This window comes from Mobula hypostoma, chromosome 1 (assembly GCF_963921235.1).
Source record: "Mobula hypostoma chromosome 1, sMobHyp1.1, whole genome shotgun sequence".
In the NCBI taxonomy this organism is placed as follows: Eukaryota; Metazoa; Chordata; class Chondrichthyes; order Myliobatiformes; family Myliobatidae; genus Mobula; species Mobula hypostoma.
In genome coordinates, this window is record NC_086097.1 from 203,873,551 (window position 1) to 203,892,821 (window position 19,271).

Below are 19,271 nucleotides of genomic sequence, written 5' to 3' on the forward strand. Positions count from 1 at the left end.
CTGTGTTGGTTGTTGACACAAATGACGCATCTCACTGTATGTTTCAGTGTTTTGATATGCAAGATATAAACCTAGTCCTGTTTGCTTTTGGGTGAAATATCAAAGATACCGACAGCCTTTCCCTGCAAAATTAACCATGTTAGATTTTTCCATGTAAATGTCAAAGTCAAAGTCAAAGTCGAGTTCATTGTCATAAGCACAAGTACATGTGTGCACAAGAGCAATGAAAAACTTACGTGCAGCTGCATGCACATAGCATCATATAGGCAGTATTCACAAAAAAAACAAAAAAATGTATAAAGGTTACACATTTTTTCCAAGAAAAAAAAACACAACTAGAACAAAAATGAAGTCCATTTGATAAAAAGTTTGGACAAATCTGTAGCTTTGTTTGACATCAGTCTCACAGAAATAAGTCCTCTTGTTGACCTTTTGGTTGGTATCATGGCTTATATGTCATCATGAAGTAAAGGCAAGAGGGAGAGGGATATCTGTGGACAGGTAAACTTGAAAAGAAGTTCTCCACAGTGCCTCCTGGCTGAGGCAGTCAAGATTTCAGTTCAGTTGAAAAAGACCACAATGGTTTTTGAACTGTGCAATCCTGGTGATGCGACATGCTGAAGACAATGTGCATGATGACTTTACATGAACAGAATCTATACTGTGATTGGGCCACTGGAAGGAGATGACTGATATTAATATTCCCTGTAGCAGACATCAGGGAAACCCTTCTCTCAATACTGCGACCAGATTTATCTTATTTTTTGGAGTATCAGAATTATGGTTACAGAGACAACTGTAGATTTGTGACTCAGTTTTCGACCATCCACTCCTAAGGCCTTATTACTTTGGTTGGATGTGGTGTTTTGACCTAGTCAGTGAGGAGTTATAGAAGAGTTAGTCAGAGTAGATAGCTGGGGATAGGTTCAAGAGCATTCACATGAAAGTCAAAGTCATGGGTGAAAGGCCTTTGTGTTTATCAAGGACAGGGAGCCAGTCAAACCCTTTGCATTGATGGGATTGATTTCCTCTGTTCTTGATAGTTTTACCTCATGCCAGTGGAATGAGGCATTGGAAGTTTGGGCAGTAGGTGGTCTAGTTAGCACAGAAGAAGCCGCTCATACAGTTACAGTTATATAAGACCTTGGTTAGACCCCACTTGGAGTACTGTGTTCAGTTCTAGTCACCTCACTACAGGAAGGATGTTGATACTATAGAGAGAGTGCAGAGGAGATTGCGGAAGTTGCCGAGATTGGAGAGCATGCCATGAAAATAGGTAGAGTGAACTTGGCCTTTTCTCCGTGGAACGACGGAGGATGAGAGGTGACTTGATAGAGGTGTATAAGATGATGAGAGGCATTGATCGTGTGGATAGCCAGAGGCTTTTTTCCCAGGGCTGAAGTGGCTAACATGAGGGGGCACAGTTTTAAGGTGCTTGGAAGTAGGTACTGATGTCAGAGGTAAGTTTTTCACACAGAGGGTGGTGGGTGTGTGGAATGCACTGCCAGTGATGGTGGTAGAGGCGGATACAATAGGGTCTCTTAAGAGACTTTTAGATATGTAGAGCTTAGAAGACTAGAGGGCTATGTGGTAGGGAAATTCTAGGCAGTTTCTAGAGTAGTTTACATGGTTGGCACAGCATTGTGGGCCGAAGGGCCTGAATGTGCTGTAGAAGTCTATGCTCTATGTTCTATGTTCATATCATGGCATGGGGAGCTGCTGTGATTCTTGCATTCTTTCCACCCATGTTCTGTGCTATGCTTTAGATCATAGGTTTCCTACTGGACCTCTAGCTTCAGCTGCCTGAGGAGTTGTTTCTTTGCACAAAAGGAATGGTGGGTTTCCAGTGTAGAATCCTGCAGCAGCCTTCCTTTTTGTGGTTAATTAGTTAATAAATGTAATTGTCATCCCATCTAAACATTCCCGGTTTCTCTTCATGGCAGAGAGGTCAAGAGTGCTCACTAAAAGGCATCCATTCATCTCACGAGACCATGGATTTGTGTCTTGAAAGGTTTCCAGGGCACAGGCCTGGGCAAGGTTGTATGGAAGACCGGCAAGTTGCCCATGCTGCAAGTCTCCCCTCTCCACACCACCGATGTTGTCCAAGGGAAGGGCACTAGGGCCGATACAGCTTGGCACCGGTGTCGTCGCAGAGTGATGTGTGGTTAAGTGCCTTGCTCAAGGACACAACACGTTGCCTCAGCTGAGGCTAGAACTAGTGACCTTCAGATCACTAGACCGACACCTTAACCACTTGGCCACATGCCAACACAAGAGTGCCCACTAATGTAGAAGCATTAAATGCCATGCAGCCAAGTTAGGTCTTCAGGCAGCTCCCTGTTGTCACTGCGTCAAAGCCTTGCTCTGTGAAGTATGCGCGGTATACACATGCAACTCCCATTCCATGATGTGGTCTGGATCAACATCCGCAGGGACAGCTGAACACTGCTCTGCTAGGAGCTCAGATAATTTGACATTGAGTTTACTGTCCTAAGTGTGATACAATGGGCAGGAAAAAAAAACAGCTTCAAACAAAAATAAGTCAGAAACTGTACCATCTACTGGAGGGCAACATTAGAAGAACCACCAAAACGTCCCTTTCTACATCCATCACTGTGTCTCTTTGGTCAAAGCAAGAGAAAACCTACATGAATTGTGATTTTCTCCAAGTGTTCTGCCTGTAGGACCAAAGATATCATCATCTTCTTCATGCCACATAAGATCTGCTGAATCTACAGTGATTGCTTTGGTTTTGCTAAGGCACCAATACAAATTCATTTAAACATTTCTCAACTTCCAAGACATTACATTAACTCCAGCAGATAGTTCAGGCAGTTCCATAATTGCTTCTTTGAACTTTATTATCCATTTTCTGAATGCGCTTAATAAATATTCCTCTAGACAGATGTATGTCTATAAATCTAACTTGGTTTTCAGTGATTTACGAAGGGCAATTATAAGATAATACCTGTGGAATTTTCAGTCCAAACTATAGCTCATACAGGCAGAATGAAACAATGCTGTGGAACACCCATTTTCAAATTAAAAATTACCCCAAGTACACTCATATCATAAAAGTGTAAAAGTTCATGGAGTCACCTGCACTTAGAGAAATCCCAAGTTTTTTGGTGGGCCAAATTCTTCTTCAAAGATACAGAGTCACAAAAGGTCAAGCACAAATAATAATACTTTCTATGCCATTGACACAATAAGTACGATTTATTTTTTTTGTAACGTTGTCTCTCTGCTGCTTGGGTTTCAGTGTCATTCTGTTATACAGCAGTTCTAACTAGTTATATCATTTTCATATTCCTGAAATATTCTCAAAGCATATTTAAAAGAGGGAAAAAATGGGCAGCTCTTAAAGGTTCAGCTTGCTACAGGCTGTATTTTTGTGCAAGTTTTCCTTGGTGGCAGTGAACAAAGTGTTCCACTGTGGAGTGAGTTGTATGCCGGCAGACACAGTGTCTGTACAGGGAGTTCCTGTCCCTGGCCCAAACCCACAGACCCTCAGCAATGAAGGACAAGGTCATCCATTGCTTTTTCTGCTTCCCACTGGAGCCCACTTCTTTCTGCTCCGGTGGAATGTGCAAACACATAAAGGGGCACTTTCACATCACAAGCAGGGAGCCCTGATCCAGGACTTCATGAGACAAATAAAAAAAAACCTTTTTTTTCTTTTCAGAAAAACATTTGTAAAACTAACTTCCAAATTTTCTGTCATATGATCATGCAATTTTCTTTTCACGTTAAGAATTTGGGGTGACTGTGGTTTATTTATGTTTGAATCATTCCTTGTTTATCCTTTTCCTCAGGGTGTCATTAGTGCTGGAAACCTTCACATAGTGATTACTGCATTGGGGTTATTTGGTGTTTAGTGCAATTCCAAAGAGCTACTGAAAATAGCAAACAGCGTACCTCCCTATACTTCTATGTTCTGACAACACTTCTAAATGTTTTGATCAGAATGTAGAGCTCTTTAACCACATCGCTGTGGTGCTATCTCACACTAGTTCACTATCAAGTAAAGTCTTAGTAGCATAGCCTGCGAAGAAGTAAACAGTGTTTAAAAAGCTCACATATTTGTGCTTAATTACTGGAGTAAGTGTGGCTCCAAACAGAATATACAACATCACACTATGATTTCTTACTTCTATCTTCTTTATTTATCCTGCCAAGGCCTCTAGTCACCACCTACAGATTCCTGTCTCACAAGCCAGCTTTTCTACTGCACAGCTAGTGCAGGATTCAAGGATTTCAAGAAACAACTGACAATAACTTATCCAAAATTTGCACTCTTCATAATGAATGAAAAGAAACAGACTGAGGACCTCCACTGGTCAAGGGTGACCATGTTGTATCCTAGCTGTCTATGTGACAAGCCAGGGCAGTACAATTTGGAGAGCAAGCTGCTGCCCATGCAGCAGGCACCCCTTCTTCAAAACAGCCAATGAATCCAAAGACGCGGCAGAAACCAAGACAGTTTAGCCCCAGTGGCATCACAGGTGTTGCGTTAGCATTGAACTCAACGTGGGACTGCCATAGCTCTGAACTTTTCCTCAGGGTTTACTCCCGAAGCCTTCTCCATGAGTAGATATGGCCACAAGGCAGCAGAGGTTTGACATCAGAGTTTTCCTTCTCCTAGATGAGCTGCCAACCATGGCTGATGAGCCCCATCTGCCTGAGGTGTCTGGTTTGAAGGCGCCAGTAACCCACCTTTGCCCCTTCCCCGTCAGTAGGAATGGTTCTGTCGGGCTTAGCAACTGAGCCACACCTGAAGGCCAGGAGTTGGACTTGGTTGTCAGAGGCTGGTTGAGACACACTTATCCCCACTACTTTCCCCAGCTATGACTACCTTACGGAACCAAAAGGAAACAGATCACATATGGAAAAGTAAAAAGAAGGAAAAGAAAGCAAATGATGGAAATGTGAAATAAAAATATACAAGCTACAAATGCACAGCCAATCAGATAATATTTATAATGCTAAAAATAGATTTTAAGATATATTGAAGAAATCTATTGTATTACTGGCGATTTTTCATTTTTGTATTTATAATCAAGGAATAGATATTATTAATGGTAGGATATATATATGTGCGTGTGTGTGTATATATATATATATAAATAAATTTCAGGATCTGGGGTTTCAGACAAGTCCTTTTCTTAATTGCCCTTGTGAGGGTGGTGGTGATCTCCCCCTGTGAGGGTAGTTTCTTCTGGTGAACACTGTTCGTTTGGGTGGGATGTTGGTGGATTTAGACCCAGTGATTGTCTGCCCTGTTGGGTGCAGTCTTTTATTGATTTTATTATGGTTAATGGATTTATTGAGTATGCCTGCAAGAAAATGAATCTCTGGGTTGTATATGGTGCCATATGTGGACTTTGATAATAAATTGACTTGAACTTCAAAGATGAAAGAGCAGCAGGTTAACTCCAAATGAAGACAGTATACAACATGGAAGGGAACCTGCAAGTGATGGTGTTCTCATTTGTCTTCTACACTTGTCCTTCTTGGCGGTGGAAGTTATTGGTTTGGGGAATGCCGTCGGAATAGCCATGGTGAGTCACTACAGTGTTTTATATAGACTGAAGTGACTGTGAACTAGCTGTAAAGAGAATGAATGTATAGGGTGGCCAGTGCTGAGCTTATACATTGGACTGCCAGGTCCTGGATTTCTTCAGAGATGTTAATCTTGCAGGATACCCAGTCTTTGGCCTACTCTTGTATTAATATATTAATTTGGCTGGTGGATTCAAATTTTTGGTCAATGGTGACTGCCCGGTGATTGGACAATGGTAATAACATTGAACGTCATGGATAAGGTGGTTATCTCTTGTTGGAAATGTTCATTACATTTCACTTTTGTAGCATGGATATCACTTGCCACATACGAGCCCATACCCGAATGTTGCTCAGGTCTTGCTGAATACAGGCATGGTCTGTCATTTGCTAAGTAGTTGAAAACAATGCGCCATCATCAGCAACCATTTCCACTTTTGACCTTATGTTGGAAGGAACGTCATGGATGAAGTAGCTGTAGAATTCTTGCTATGATGTCCCATGATTGGAATGATTGACCTCTGACAACCACAGCCATCTTCCTTTGTGTGAGGTCTGACCCTGACCACTAGAGCAGGTGCCCTTTCATGTTCATTGACTTCAGCGTTTCCAGGGTCTCCACGTCTGCTGATGCCCAGTATTCTTTCTCCATACTTACAAAGGCAGACAGCAGCTTTCATCCCAGAGACAATGTGAGAGAATGTAAGATCTGGGTGGACTATCAACATGTGAAGCAAGGCCCGGCCAGGATACAGTCTTGAATTCCATGGCTCATTGCTGAGTAGTCATCCCCCTGCCTCAGTCTGCCAACAGCAGCTCTCGCAAGCAGCCTCCCCACACAGGGCATGGGTGACTCATTGCTGAAGAATGCAGCGGAGGGCAAAAATTTATACCAGGATGCTAGTATGCAGCTCATGACAGTAGAGTGGGCAGGGATTGAAGCCATGCTCTCAACAGAACATTGCCATCAGTCATGCATCTCGTACCCTGTTTCCAGGCAACACATCCTGAGCACTGAGGTGCTAATGTAATATCTCTGCACATCACTCTCTGTTTAGAGGAAAACAGACAGAGCCCATTCACGCTTTCAAAAGCTTTTGCTATCAGCTAATCATTGGTGAAATGTCTATCACTGAAGAGTTGATGGCCTAGATATTATACCCTGCAGGCATTAAAATGGGATATTCATGCCACTGTCCAACAGGGGAGTCAGAGGAGTGGTCTTGTGTATTCACGTTGTGCACATTACTCATGTATCAATGATGTGACTTGTGGGACTGTTGCACAGTTCAGCATATGAGCCATACATAATTTGAGGAGCTGCGTGCATAGTGCAATGTCCTGCTGTGATTGGACTTCCTAAAGCTGTCATTCACAATACGATCTGTTTCTGAAAATATCGGGTTGTCTTCTGGTGACCCAGTGTTAAGGGTATTAGAATAGGCATTCTCTCAACTGTTCACCTTAACTAAAGTAGAAAAGAGACTGGAGAGTTTGGTTCTTTGCGATTTTTATTGTAAGTTACTAGGTCACGGGGATGATTCCAAGAGTGAAGGGGTTAGCATATGAGGAACGTTTGGCAGCCTGTACTCACTGGAATTTAGAAGACTGCGGGGGGATCTCATTGAAATCTACTGAATGCTGAAAGGACGAGATAGGGTGAACGTGGAGAGGATGTTTCCTATGGTGGGGGTGAAGCACCTTCAATTACTCCAAAGACTGAGGTTTGGTAAAATACTGAAAAGCTTTTATTCGCTGTACAATACGACCTCCACAGTGAGTGTCTGCCCCCGGACTGAGGGGGAGGGGCAAGGCGAACACCTTTATACAGGACTCTGTGGGAGGAGCCACAGGGGCAGTCAGTAGAGGGGCATGTCCAGACAGGTAACCGAGTTACAACATATATACATGGTTTACCACAGGGGGTATCCAGAACAAGAGGGCACAGTCTCAAAATTGAGGGTTGACCCTTTAGAACAGAGGTAGAACAGAGGGAATTTTTTTAGCCAGAGAGTAGTGAATCTGTGGAATGCTCTGTCACAGCCTGCAGTGAAGGTCAGATCTGTGCGTATATTTAAGGCGGAAGTTGATCATTTCCTGATCAGTCACGGCGTCAAAGGATATGGCGAGGTGACAAGTGTATGGGGTTGAGTGGGATGCGGGATCAGCCATGATGGAATCGTGGAGCTGAACGGCCTAATTCTGCTCCTATGTCTTATGGTAATTCCTTGCTTATCTTCATTCTCAAAAAAACAAAAAAAAACTTTGGGATGTTTTTGAAGATAACTGCATTCTTTCTTAGTTGGGAAATACACTTCAGTGTTATCCTCTAGTTACACACAATATGTCGTAATCACACAGAATTCTAGTTTTAGCATCAAGCATTCATCCTTGTCCCTCAACCCCTTTAGTAGAGCACATTTTTGTAAAAAACAGCTTGAAGCCAGTTGCATAACAAACAAAATTATAAGCTAATGATTGTTGACAGCATTTTAGGGTCCAAAAGACAGGCACGATCATTTGGATTTTAATCTCCCTTGAATGGTACAAATGGATTACCCAAGTTAATCACTCTCAACAAATGGTTAGTCTATAGATAGTGGCAATAAAGTCTACATGAGTTACTAACCTGCATCTATATCTTAAGCAGGAAATATATTTTGTACCTTACAATAATATAAACACTACAATAATATTAGTACTACAATAACAAAGTTTTTTTTTAAGAGAAGGGAAGAATAGTACTGAAATCTGAACATTGCCAGATAAGAAAACTGCTGAATCCAGCTCTGCAACTTCGTGGCTACTTAAGAATTGAGAAATTAATGCAATAAATAAAACTCCGGATTAATATGTCATTGTGTTTTTCTGCCATGGCTCTTCTAAAACATTCAGTTTGAAGAAAATCCTTTCCTGTAAACCTTTTCTCCCATTTTGTGTAAATTGTTTACTTGTCTATTTGGAAAAGGAAAGAGCAGTATATTATTAGCAAATGGAACAGCAAACTGAAGTAACAGATACTGAAAAGGTAAAATTAAAATCCAAGCACTAAATAATCATTTTTGTGCAATTTGTTGTTGTTTCCCCACTGGTTGTTTGTCTGCCCTGTTGGGTATTGTCTTTCATTGGTTCTATTATAGTTCTTGGATTTACTATGTATGATTGCAAAAAAAAATACTGTATATCAATGTTTAAACATTGGCTATATTTTGTATCATTGAGTTATTTTTTCTTTTCTTTGTGTAGTTGATCTTTTACATAATATTTCCTGATACCCTGATTCATTAGCAATTCCATAATCAGTTGGTTAAACTTTACTGATCTTTGCTTATTTTATGCAGAAGGGAATTGAAGATGAACAATAGGCTGTTCAAGTGATCATGTAGTTACAAGAAAGCATATGAGGCTAGGAACATTTTTTTTTCGAGTCAGCTGATTTTAAAAACATCTATTGCTTAATATGAAAAATATGTAGAAGCAACAGCTCCAAGCTCACCAACAAAGGAAAATGTCTACTCTGAATAGTCATTATCTTTAATTAGATTGGATTTAATTTATTATTTGAGCATATCACTCCTTCTTTCTGAACTGCCTTCACCCTTATATCTTTGTACCTCCTGTGCCACTGCTATCCGAGGTTACATAAATTCCTCTAATCTTGAACCATCATTGCAATTAAGCTAATGAGTTAGACCTTAATGCATTTTAATGGGCAATATACAAATGTATCTGGGGAAGGCTCTTGGCCTGAAATATCAACTCTTTATTCCTCTCCATAAATGCAGCCTGACCTGAGGAAACTGGAGGTCTATGAGCTAGTCCTCATCAGAGGGTCAGAAATAGAGAGTCTCAGCAACTTTAAATCCCTCAGTGTTATCATTTCAGAGGACCTATCCTGGGCCCAGTATGTAAGTGCAATTAAGAAGAAAGCATGGCAGACGCTCTACTTCCTTAGAAGGTTGTGAAGGTTTGGCATGACATCTAAAATTTTGACAAACTTCTATAGACTTGTAGTGGAGAGTAAATTCACTGGTTACATCACAGCCTGGGTATGGAAATACCAATGCTCTTGAACAGAAGATCATACAAATGGTACTGTATATGGCCCAGTCCATCACGGGTAAGGACCTCCTCACTACTGAGCAAATTGGCATGGTGTGCTGTCACAGGAAAACAGCATACATCAGCGGGGGGACTCCCACCAGCTGGGTCATGCTCTCATCTCACTGCTCCCATCAGGAAAAAGGCACAGGAGCTTCAGGGCCCACAGGTTCAGGAACAGTTATTCCCCCTCAACTATCATGCTTTTGAACCAAAGGGGATAACCACTCAGCTTCACTTGTCTCATCACTGAACTGTTCCCACCACCTATCGACTCACTTTCAAGGACACTTCATCTCGTGTTCTCGATATTTGTTATTTATGTATTTATTATTGATTTTTTTTCTTTGGTATTTGTGCAATTTGTTGTTGTTTCCACACTGGTTGTTTGTCTGCCCTGTTGGGTATGGTCTTTCATTGGTTCTATTATAGTTCTTGGATTTACTATGAATGTTTGCAAAACAAAAATGTCTGGTTTCTATATGGTGACAAATATGTACTTTAATTTTAAATTTACTTTGAACTTTGAGCTTCGACCTGCTGAGTTCCTCCAGCATGCTGTGTATGTTATTCTGGATTTCCAGCATCTGCAGAATCTCTTGTGTTTAATATACATAGAAACTTGATTTGCTGTAAAAACTACCTGAGATTTTCATACTTCTGGTTACAATAATTTTCTGGTGACATTTGTGCAGTTTACTTCTAAACTATTGTGCAATATGATACAAAAGCCAATCCTCCTCTTGGGGGACTTCACACCCCAAGACAACACACTTTTTAGCCTCTTGCATATGCACCTAGAAAAATCTTTTTATATGCTAGAGTTTAACATTGTCCCTATATAATCAAGTACAGAGAAACATAAAGGAGAACAAAGTCCAATGCAAAAAAAAGCATAAAAATTTAATAGTCATTTATCTCTTCAAGGACTCAGTTTTGCTTGCAGCTTCCATTTATTTTACTGAACAAAGTATACAGTAATTTCTATGCATAGTATTTACAAATTCTTCCTTGGGGATTTCTGTTTTGTGTTTTAAAACTTGAATTGTAATTGGATATCTTACATGAAGAGTAATTGCTCCTTTAATTGAGTGGGGATTGTTGTTCCAAGCTGAGAGGCCTGTCACAGAAAGTGACTTAACTTTGAGGAGCTAGAAAATTTTACATTTGTTTTGTCATTGTATTGTGCACTACCTTTGTGCTTGTCTCCTGGAGTAGGACACTCATCCCTTTAGGCTTGGTCTGCCATTTAGTGAGATCATGGCTGATCTGACTGTAACTTCAATGCCCTGATCCATTTCAGAATCAGAATCAGAATCAGGTTTATTATCACCGACATGTGACATAAATTTGTTAACTTAGCAGTAGCAGTTCAATGTGATACATCATATAGAAGAAAAAAGACAAAATTAAATAATAATAATAATAAATAAATAAGTTGACCAATAGAGTATACGCATATTGCATAGATTAAAAATTATGCAAAAAACAGAAATAATATATGTTAAAAAAGTGAGGTAGTGTTCAAGGGTTCAAAGTCCATTTAGGAATTGGATGGAAGAGGGGAAGAAGCTGTACCTGAATGGCTGAGTGTGTGCCTTCAGGCTTCTGTACCTCCTACCTGATGGTAACAGTGAGAAAAGGGCATGCCCAGGGTGCTGGAGGTCCTTAATAATGGACGCTGCCTTTCTGAGACACCGCTCCTTGAAGATGTTCTGGGTACTTTGTAGGCTAGTACCCGAGATGGAGCTGACTAAATTTACAACCCTCTGCAGCGTCTTTTAGCCCTGTGCAGTTGCCCCCCCCCACCATGCCAGACAGTGATGCAGCCTGTCAGAATGTTCTCCGCAGTACATCAATAGAAGTTTTTGAGTGTATCTATTGACATACCAAATCTCTTCGAGCTCCTACTGAAGTATAGTCGCTGTCTTGCCTTCTTTATAACTGCATCAATATATTGAGACCAGGTTAGATCCTCAGAGATCTTGACACCCATGAACTTGAAACTACTCACTCTCTCCACTTCTGATCCCTCTATGAGGATTGGTGTGTGTTCCTTCATCTTACACTTCCAGAAGCACAATCAGCTCTTTCGTCTTACTGATGTTGAGTGCCAGGTTGTTGCTGCAGCACCACTCCACTAGTTGGCATATCTCACTCCTGTACGCCCTCTTGTCACCACCTGAGATTCTCCCAACAATGGTTGTATCATCAGCAAATTTATAAATGGTATTTGAGCTATGCCTAGCCACACAGTCGTGTGTATATAGAGAGTAGAGCAATGGTCTAAGCACACACCCCTGAGGTGCACCAGTGTTGATCGTCAGCGAGGAGGAGATGTTATCACCAATCTGCACAGATTGTGGTCTTCTGGTTAGGAAGCTGAGGATCCAAGTGCAGAGGGATCCTATTAAACCTATTATAACTTTTTGCCACTTTGATTATCATGTATCTTATAATTCTGTCTTATAAATCTTCAAAGTCTACTTCAATCACTCTTGAGGAAGGAATAAAACTGAGGACATGAGATACAAAGAGTCTTTCAAAGTAGGTCGCAGAATCAGATTAGCATAGTTGTGAATGAAATTATTCACGCGGGTTCACAAGGCTGATGGTTGTAGGGTAATAACTATTCCTCGACCTGGTTGTGTGGGACCTAAGGTTTCTGTACCTCCTGTCTGATGGTAGAGGAGAGGAAAGGAGAGGGAATGGTTGGTTGGATGGTTGGGATCCTTGATGGATGCTGCTTTCTTGTGGCAGTGCTACATTTAAATGTATTCAGTGGTGAGGATGGCTTCATCTGTGATGGATTGGGCTGTATTCATCACTTTGTATAGACTTTTCTATTCCTGGACACCTCTGAAATGTTTCCAATGCATTAACATCCTTCCTTAAATAAGGAGACCAATTGTATGTTGGCTTCTCCATGGATAACATGGTTTTACGAACACAGCACTGGAATAGGACGACTGTCAGGGATGTAAATGACTTTCATTCTTGGAGATATGTATATAACTGTCTTTCTCCTGCTCATTAGTACACATAGACTGAATCACTTCTGACCCTCAAGGTTCTTCCCTATCAAAGTCATTGCCCTGGCTCAAATGTCTGAATGCTGTTCCCTGAATCCAGCACCCTTGCCCCACGCCAATCCAAGAAGGTAGTTTTAATCCACTCTATCCCTTTCGTTCAATGTTCACAAGTGAGGTTTTCAGCTGAAGCTGATAACTAAGTCAATGTTGTACCCAATTAACATGCCCTTTAGTGTGCTCTAGAGTTTATAGGACATTAACCAGACCCACTTTACTTTTCTGAAACAACTAGGGCATCTTATTGGCAAAGTAATGTAGGGTTACTCCTGTGTCAAGATTTATTCCTCAAAAAAATCAACGCAAGAAGATTATTTATTCACCACCAATAGTTTTATGGGATTTTGCTATGTGCAAACCAGCTGTTGCATATCCTACATTAAGCCAAGCATGCTGTTGGCTATAAACTTCATAGACAGCTTGATGTTCGGAAGGGTCCTACGTAGGTGTCAGATGTCCTTTCAATTCCCGGGCTCACAGGACGACTTCCATAAGCCTAAACTGCTTTAAAGGAATATCAATATTTATTGTAAATATCTATGATATTATTCCATACTTCCTCAATACTGTGTTTGATGTATCAGTTGACATTGACTTTAACATTTGCAGCTGGATGTCTTCAAAATATGCAATGAGTGCAGAATGTCATTGTCAGTTACTCACAACACAAAAAGAGATGCGGAGGGCCATTTAGCTGAGCTGCATTCATCAGCTAAGGACTTGCATTCCACTATCACAGTGATCGCCAAGGTACACTTTATCCACCACCTCTCAGCTTCGCCTTGATCTCTATTCCAAGGTTTAATCACTCCTTGCACGGAGGAGGGTTTCAGCAACTGTGCCCTTGTTCTACTTTCTTACAAATATTTAGATTTAATGTCCAAAATGCTTTTTGCATTATTTATTATTCTATTCTGAAGGGAATAAAATGCCTTTTACTTTGTATTATCACAGTCAATGACAAAAGATAAATTCCCGGCTTTTTAAGCATCACCTTTGATGTCAGTACCAGAGAAATAGTATTGCTCTGGAGAAGATGGTCATTGCTCTATAAGAACATTATTGTTACATTCAAATCATATTTCTCAAAACATCTGAGAAAAGAGTTGAAAGAATTGCAAGAAGGGGTTGTTTGGTGCTAATGCAGAAAACAAATGGGAAGATCCCATGGAATAATGAAGCAGGTATGAAATTAATACACTGAGATTTGCAACATTCCTATCTAACCAAAGAAATGTTGTCCACAACTTAAAGTGGGGAGTTGCATGCAATTTGTATTTCAATCATTATGAAGTGTCAAGAAATGTCAGCAATATTTTAGGGACCACAGCTGGGTTTTCTCAACAAAAGAAAATAAAGCAGAATGACTTGTATTCATTTTGTTGGAGGTCAGTGATATATCTCCTCTACTTCTGAAAAAAAATTATATCTAGCAGAATGGTTAAAGACAAGCGAAAACTGAGATTTTTCCCTCAAATTAAAGTCTGAGTTAATAACAATAATTTGTATTTAATAAGCATATTTAACAAATGAAAATTCCCATGTAGTTTATGAGAGTGCAATAATATAGAAGATGTGACCACTAAAGAAGGAAACCGGGACTTGGTTAGAGAGATGGGTTCTAAGACAGAGCTTATTTGAAAGAAAGATGATGAAGTGGAGAGGATTAGTGAGAATATTCCAGAGGTTATGGTTAGCATAAAACATAGAACAGTATAGCACACAATGGCCCTTTCACCCACAGTGTTCTTCTCCATGATCAATCTAGACCTTTCCTCCTACATAGCCCATGACCTTTCATTCAGGCATTTACCACCTCTGACATCTCCCCTGAGATTTCCTCCACTTGTCTTAAAAGGATATCCTCTGTTATATACTATTACTGCCCTGGGGAACAAAATGTTTATGCCTCTTGTAATCTGGCAAGTCACTTCTCATCCTCCTTTGCTTTGAAGAGAAAAATCCCTAGCTTGCTCAACTTTTCCTCGTAAGATATGATCCTTAATCCAGACTGCATCCTGGCAGATTTCCTCTGCATCTTCTTTCATCCTTTCTATAATGGGAAATGACCAGAATTGGACAAAATACTTCAAGTGGGAGCTAACCTGAGTTTTATAGAGCTGCAACATTATGATACTGTGCTTGAACTCAATCCCTTGAAGGCCTACAACACCATACACCTCCTAACTACCCTATCAACTTGTGCACTAACTTTGAGGGATCTATGGACAGACTCCAAGATCCCTCTGTTTCTCCACACTGTTAACAATCGTGCCGTTAACCTTGTACTCTGCCATCAAGTTCAACCTTCTAAAGTGCATCACTTCACACTTTTCCAGATTGAACTCTATTTGTCACTTCTCAATCCAGCTCTGCATCCTGTCTAGAACAGGACGAAACAACTAATTACATTGCTATTAATTGATAAGTGGAAAAATAGGAAAATGCACAATAAAATAAAATTCATCTGGACATTTTCAACTCGACTGACAAAAAGTGGGAACCCAGTGAAAAACTCAAGTGATTCAGCAAGTTATTCCTCAGCATTAAGTAGCCAAAGTTACAAGAAGAAATTCTGTAAAAGTTTAAGTGGATTCATGTTCATCAAATCAAAAATAAATGACAGACTGAGGAGGAAAAAAGATGGTGAATTCTTTATGATTGCCTGTGCTTTTTGGAGCTGTCAAAACTAATCAAATGTCCTTTGCAGCTATCAATGTAAAAATCACCTTCACCAAAAATAGAAGATTCCCCACCTTACCAGTAGAGTTACTCCTACTTTAACAATGCAACAGGGCAAAGTATCTTATGTGATCTATCTCAGCAGTGGCAGCCTATAAGAAACTTAAGACAAGGTTTATGAGAGTGACAAGTTTTTGCCTTCCATTTTCAGGAGAGTGCTTGCACTTGTGTTTATTTGCTTCCAGAAGTCTGTCAAGTAACAAACTATTTAAAAAATGCTCTCATAATGGAAATTAGGGTCTGAGAAATTAATGGGAGATGGAGAAGATGCTGGATATACAATGGAGTAACACCATGAAGGAACCTGAATATGAGATTTTTTAATGATTGGTATTGCTGAGCTGGGAATCAAGTCTGTCTGCAGGCACAGCGAAGTGGTGGTGAGACAGGGAGTATGGACGTAATGAGATGATTGGTGGCAAAGATATGAGGTCTTCCTTGTTTTCCGGTATGATCCAATGGTAATGATTGGTTCTGGCTGAGGACCAACAATGTTTCATGTTGCTAACTCAGCTGTACCCCCTGGAGCTCAAAGCCTGTGCAACTTGAATATAGGAGAATGAATTCAAGAGCATCACTGTAGAGAACAGCCAGCACAGGGTGGGAATAGAAGCACCGAAAGTGTAAATATACAACAGAGTGTGCCAATCACTGTAAAAATGCTGCTGCATGAAGTCCTATGTAATGTGCTGGTGACTTAGGAAAGAAGTTTTTCCACAGGAATAAAGTTGTAGTGGTAAAGACCTCATTCATGGGCTCTCAATCCAGGAGCCATTTTGTATTTTCCCAATTCAGTTAAAACCTTGAAGAAGAAAAATAATTAAAACCCAATGAACCCCGATGGGCTAGTCTTATGGACTGAGCTGAAACATAGGACCCTGAGCACAGACTGGAGTAAACTCTTATAAATTGATGATACTGTAAGATATAGGAGCAGAATCAGGCCATTTGGCCCATTGAGTCTGCTCCACCATTTCAGCATGACTGATCCAATTTTCCTCTAGCACCCTGGGCATGCCCTTTTCTCTTTTTTCTGTGTTCTTTCGGACTTCTATTAGATGCCCAGTTGTACTTAAAGTTCAGATGTACAATGCTTACAAATTAAAAACTGGTATTTCAAAAATTCAAATTGACCAGACATCAAATAAGCTTAAAATCCATTTGAAGTAAAAAGGAGAATAGACCATCTACAAAAATCTGTTTTAAGCCAGTTCCAAAAAGCTGTTTCAGGAAAGGTTAAGAAACCATGGTGCATAGGTTTACTGTGTGAAACATTCTGGTATCTGGTCAACTGTATGCAAGCACTGCAGATTTTCATTACAGTTGAAAGCTCAGTTTTCTTATTATTGCTGGAATTTGACTTTAATGGTCTTCCATTTGATGACAAAATTAGTTGATGGTAAAGATGCTGAGCCGGTGTTATATGCTCGGTCTCAGGAGCAGAGATGTTCTCAGCTGGTGTTTCGGGTGTCTTGGCCTCCTCGCCATCTTTTGTTTTATGGTTTTGTGGTCAACGATGTCTGTAGTTGTAGTTGCAGCGAAATCATCTGGGATGAGACTGTTGATCTTGTTGGCCATCCCCTTGATTTTCTTTGTCTTCTTCACTACTGCCCTCCTTTGTTTGACGTGGGCGAGGAGGCCCTCTGCGGTAGTGTGGACGGTTGCCCCTAAAATGATTTTGTCCACTGTTAGGTTTACCTTCTTCCCCAGCAACCTGGTTTTCATTTATTTCACCACCCTCAGTAATAATTTTTCCCTGAGGCTGGTTGCTATATTGTGGGCGGCGACCATAGCGACGATAAACAAAGTAAGGTGGGTAACGCTGTCTTCTGTAGGGAGGGCAATGCTGCTGATTTTGATAATCTTGGTTTTCTCCATCTGTTGCTGTCTCTGCTTCATCTCCTTTCTCTCCACCTTCAACGCTCTGTTGGTAATTACGTGGTGGACCTTAGCGGCGAGGGTTGTGCGACAATAACGATTTCTGTTTGTGGCATACCGGCTTCCTTGGACTGGAATTCCTCCAGGACCAGTTACGCTTTCTGCTTCTGCACCCTTTTCGCCTTCCACAACATCGAACTCCACAGTTTCACCATCTCCAACACTGCGGAGTTATTTCCGTGGGTTATTCTTTTCTATAGCAGTCTGATGTACAAACACATCTTCCTTTGTATCATTCCTGTTGATGAATCCATATCCATTTCGTACGTTGAACCACTTTACTGTTCCAAGACCTTCTGTTGCGATGACTTTCTTCTCCCTGGGGGATTTGGATTTGTCTGGCTGTTGCTGCTGCTGCTGTTTGGATTGCCGTTCCGTCTCAGCCTCACTCATGGTGTTGACAGGCTGCGTGAGTTGGTTGCCGCTCGGGCGGTCTGAGGTGGGGGCTCCTGCGCTCTCTCTGCTTCCTTCTTCTCTCTTTCCCTCCACTGAAAGAACATAGGCATGCCCTTTTCTCACTGTTACCATCAGGTAAGAGGTACATAAGCCTGAAGGCACACACTCAGCGATTCAGGAACAGCTTCTTCCCCTCTGCCATCTGATTCCTAAATGGACATTGAACCCTTGGACACTACCTCACTTTTTAATATATATTATTTCTGTTTGCTGCACGATTTTTAATCTATTCAATATATGCATACTGTAATTGATTGCTTATTTATTATTTTTTTCTACTATATTATGTATTGCATTGAACTGCTGCTGCTAAGTTAGCAACTTTAATGACACATGCTGGTAATAATAAACTTGATTCTGATTCTGATTCTGATTCCTAAAATCTTACAGTCTCCCTCCAACACCAACTCCATAGCCACATATTAAACTGTATAATCTTCCTCGTTCTGGTCTCACTAGCACATGGCACAAGTAGCAATCCTGAGATCACAACCCTGGAGGTCCTGCCCTTTAATTCAGCTCTAAACTCCCGAACACCCAATCAGGAACCTCGTCACTCGTCTTACCCTTGTCATTGGTACCTGCATGGACCACGACTTCTGGCTGTTCGGCTCCCACTTAAGAATGCTGAGGACTCAATCCAAGATATCCTGGACTCTGGCACCCAGGAGGCAACATACTATCTGGGAATTTCGTTCTCACTCACAGAACCTCCTGTCTGTTCCCCTAACTAATAAATCCCCTATCAGCACAGCGCACCTCTTTTCCCCATTTCCCCTTCTGACTCACAGAGGCAGACTCAGTGCCAGAGCCCTGACCACTGTGGCTTTCCTCTTTTAGGTAATTCCCCCCTCCCCACCCCCTGGACAGTATCCTGTTGTTAAGGGGGATGACCACAGGGTTACTCTGCACTGACTCCTTAACTACTTTCCCCTTCCTGACTGTCACCCAGTTCCTGTGTCCTGCACCTTGGGCGTAACTACATCTCTATATACTCTATCTATCACCCCTTCAGCCTCCCAAATGATCCGGATTTTATCCAGTTCCAGTTCCAGATCCTTAACGCAGCTGGACACACTTCTCGCAGTTACAGTCATCAGCAACACTGGAAGTCTCCTTGCCTTTCCACATCTTGCAAGAGGATCGGTTCATAATTCTTTCTGTCATCCCTACTGTCCTCGCTGAGCAGATATAATGAAGAGGAAAAGAAAACTTGAGCTTTTATTTTCTTTGCTTTCTCTGAGTGAAGCCTCTCTTCGCTGAAGCCTTGAAGAGCTAAAGCCTTAAGAATGCCACTCTGACTGTGTCCACTGCAATGACGGCCACTGTGCTTGCCCCTGCTTTCCTTCATTTTGTTCTTACCAATCAATCCCAAACGGCGAC

The 19,271-nt window shown here is 41.1% G+C and overlaps 1 pseudogene; it reads right to left on the reverse strand.

Annotated features, from left to right (window-relative positions):
- Positions 1–16,559: 16,559 nt before the first annotated feature.
- LOC134342976 (Y-box-binding protein 1-like) lies at positions 16,560–17,932 on the reverse strand (annotated as a pseudogene).
- Between the last annotated feature and the right edge of the window lie 1,339 nt (positions 17,933–19,271).